General features: G+C 39.8%; 1 non-coding gene across 1 annotated transcript; it reads left to right on the top strand.

The window, feature by feature from the left end:
* Positions 1-3,245: 3,245 nt before the first annotated feature.
* On the top strand, positions 3,246-3,353 carry LOC112718868 (small nucleolar RNA R71). The gene has a single exon (XR_003161195.1). It is a non-coding gene; the product is annotated as a small nucleolar RNA R71 (small nucleolar RNA).
* The last annotated feature ends 245 nt before the right edge of the window (positions 3,354-3,598 follow it).

Raw genomic sequence — 3,598 nt, 5'->3', positions numbered from 1 at the left:
AGGTGGTTGGTAAGAAGAGGCTTGTGAGTATGGTTGAGAATTATGTTGAGGGTATGGATCATAGGCATATGGTGGTGGTTCTTGAAAGTCACAAGTAGATTCACCATAGCCATAGGATTGGTGTGCATCATAGAATGGCTCTTCTTCATAGTGCATTGGTGGAGGAGGTTGTTGCCATGAAGATTGATCATATGCATATGGCTCCTCCCATCTTTGATTGTTCCATCCTTGATACATCTCTCCATTGTAATCTCCACTTCCTACAACATAGTTGTAATCACACTCATAGCCAAAATGAGAATTCATGATAGCAAGAGGAAAATGAAAACAAAATCAAATAAGAAGCAAGGAAATTAAATCCTAAAACTAGCAAGAGCTAACAAAAGCAAACATATTCACAATATTCACATATATACAATAACCAATAACACAACACCATTGCAATCCCCGGCAACGGCGCCATTTTGACGATTGGATTTTTGACGGTTTAGAATTTTACAAATGAAATCTCGTCGAAGTATAGTCTCTAAACCAACAATAATCATCTCATACAAAAATTTGTTTGTCACAAATACAAACCCCTAAAATTAATAACCGAAGTATTGAAACCTCGGGTCGTTCTCCCTAGGAATTGTAATGAAGTGTCTTGTTATTGGTTGTGAATTATTTTGGGTTTTGATATGAAGCATGAAAGATAAATGGCAAGAAAGTAAACTAAGGCCTAAAAAGGTCTTGGCAAGGGTTGGTGGTCAAGGATCTCTATCCTAATCACTAACCACAATATGAGAATTGGCAAGGATTAATCTCATTAAATCATCCTCTAACTAGTAGTAAAGGAAAGTCAAATGAGCTATATTAATCCTAGTCCATAAGTCCTAACTCTCCACTAATTCAATTAGTGAGAACTAGAGTCATTGGCTCCCAATCATCAATCTCTTGGACATTAGTAACTCAAGAGGTCCTAAGTTACCTTTCCAAGCCAAGAGTATAAAATCCTACTCTAAAATCCAACCAAGCATTTCATCAAACACTTGGAAGGCATAAAAGGAAAGCATAGTAAAATTGCAAGAGAAGTAAATCTACACTACTCAATTGCAAGGAATTAAACAACAACAAATCAAAAGAAACACAATTATTATGATTTACCTTTTATTGAATTGGAAGAAAATGGAAGGAGCAATACTAGATCTACAACAAAATGTAAGAACAACATAAAGGAAATTACAACAAAAGAATAGAAGAAGCATGAATATAACTACAAAGAAATTGAGAAGAGTGAAGTAGAAGAAGATGAATCTAAATCTAAATCTAAGAACTAAACCTAATCCTAATCCTAATTCTAGAGAGAAGTGAGAGCTTCTCTCTCTAGAAAACTAAACTAAACTAATCCTAATGTGTGTGTATGAGTTGGAATGTGTGATTCTCCCCTTTGGTCTTCAATCCTTGGCTTTAAATAGCATTTTTGGCGCCAAAGTTGGTTGCAATTGGGCCCCACAACCCTTCAGAATTCGTTGGTTGCGAATTCATTAAAAAATCATAAACCAGCAGCGACGCGTACGCGCACAGCACGCGTACGCGTCCATGGGGTAATTCGCAGGTGCGCGCAAGCGCCAGGTGCGCGCGCGCGTCCATGGGCGAGTCCAACTTCTTTGACTTTTCATGATTTCTCCACTTTGCATGCTTTTCCTCTTCACTCCTTTGATCCATTCCTAGCCTTTTCAATCTGAAATCACTAACAAACATATCAAGGCATCTAGTGGAATCAAAGGGAGATTAAAACCATCAAATTAAGGGTTGAAAAGCACGTTTTCACATCTAAGCACAAATAAGGAGACAATCACAAAACCATGCTATTTCATTGAATAAATGTGGGTAAAAGGTCATACAATCTCTTAAAATTAATACAAGATAAACCGTCAAAACGGGGTTTGTCACACATCCTCTACAAGTCCATGGGCTTGTTTTCTTGAGTTGTCTGCCATCTCTAGTGAGATTCTTGCAGCTTGTACCTCAGAGATCCCTAACTTCTCCATTACAGAGAGAGGCATGAGGTTTACACTTGACCCTAAGTCACACAAGGCCTTCTTGAAGGTTATGGTGCCTATGGTACAAGGTATTGAAAACTTCCCAGGATCCTGTCTCTTTTGAGGCAGTTTCTGCTTAAACAAGTCATCCAGTTCTTTGGTGAGCAAAGGGGATTCATCCTCCCAAGTCTCATTTCCAAATAACTTGTCATTTAGCTTCATGATTGCTCCAAGGTATTTAGCAACTTGCTCTTCAGTGACATACTCATCCTCTTCAGAGGAAGAATACTCATCAGAGCTCATGAATGGCAGAAGTAAGTCCAATGGAATCTCTATGGTCTCAGTTTGAGGCTCAGATTCCCATGGTTCCTCATTAGGGAACTCATTGGAGGCCAGTGGACGCCCAGTGAGGCCTTCCTCAGTGGTGTTCACTGCCTCTTCTTCCTCCCAAAATTCGGCCATGTTGATGACCTTGCACTCTCCTTTTGGATTTTCTTCTGTATTGCTTGGAAGAGTACTAGGAGGGAGCTCAGTAATTTTCTTGCTCAGCTGACCCACTTGTCCTTCCAAATTTCTAATGGAGGACCTTGTTTCAGTCATGAAACTTTGAGTGGTTTTGATCAGATCAGAGACCATGGTTGCTAAGTCAGAGGTATTCTGCTTAGAACTCTCTGTCTGTTGCTGAGAAGATGATGGAAAAGGTTTGCTATTGCTAAACCTGTTTCTTCCACCATTATTATTATTGAAACCTTGTTGAGGTCTCTGTTGATCCTCCCATGAAAGATTTGGATGATTCCTCCATGAAGGATTGTAGGTGTTTCCATAGGGTTCTCCCATGTAATTCACCTCTTCCATTGAAGGGTTCTCAGGATCATAAGCTTCTTCCTCAGATGAAGCTTCCTTAGTACTGCTTGGTGCATTTTGCATTCCAGACAGACTTTGAGAAATCATATTGACTTGTTGGGTCAATATTTTATTCTGAGCCAAAATGGCATTCAGAGTGTCAATCTCAAGAACTCCTTTCTTCTGACTAGTCCCATTGTTCACAGGATTTCTTTCAGAAGTGTACATGAATTGGTTATTTGCAACCATTTCAATCAGCTCTTGAGCTTCAGTAGGCGTCTTCTTCAGATGAAGAGAGCCTCCAGCAGAGCTATCCAAGGACATCTTGGACAGTTCGGAGAGACCATCATAGAAGATTCCTATGATGCTCCATTCAGAAAGCATGTCAGAGGGACATTTTCTGATTAATTGTTTGTATCTTTCCCAAGCTTCATAGAGGGATTCTCCTTCCTTCTGTCTGAAGGTTTGGACTTCCACTCTAAGCTTACTCAATTTTTGAGGTGGAAAGAACTTTGCCAAGAAGGCATTGACTAGCTTTTCCCAAGAGTTCAGGCTTTCTTTAGGTTGAGAGTCCAACCATGTCCTAGCTCTGTCTCTTACAGCAAAAGGGAATAGCATAAGTCTGTAGACCTCAGGGTCAACCCCATTAGTCTTGACAGTGTCACAGATTTGTAAGAACTCAGCCAAAAACTGATGAGGATCTTCCAGTGGAAGTCCATGGAACTTGCAAT

This window comes from Arachis hypogaea, chromosome 10, assembly GCF_003086295.3.
Source record: "Arachis hypogaea cultivar Tifrunner chromosome 10, arahy.Tifrunner.gnm2.J5K5, whole genome shotgun sequence".
Lineage (NCBI taxonomy): Eukaryota > Viridiplantae > Streptophyta > Magnoliopsida > Fabales > Fabaceae > Arachis > Arachis hypogaea.
Note: the sequence above shows the minus strand (reverse complement) of the source record. Positions and strands in the feature narration are given on the sequence as shown.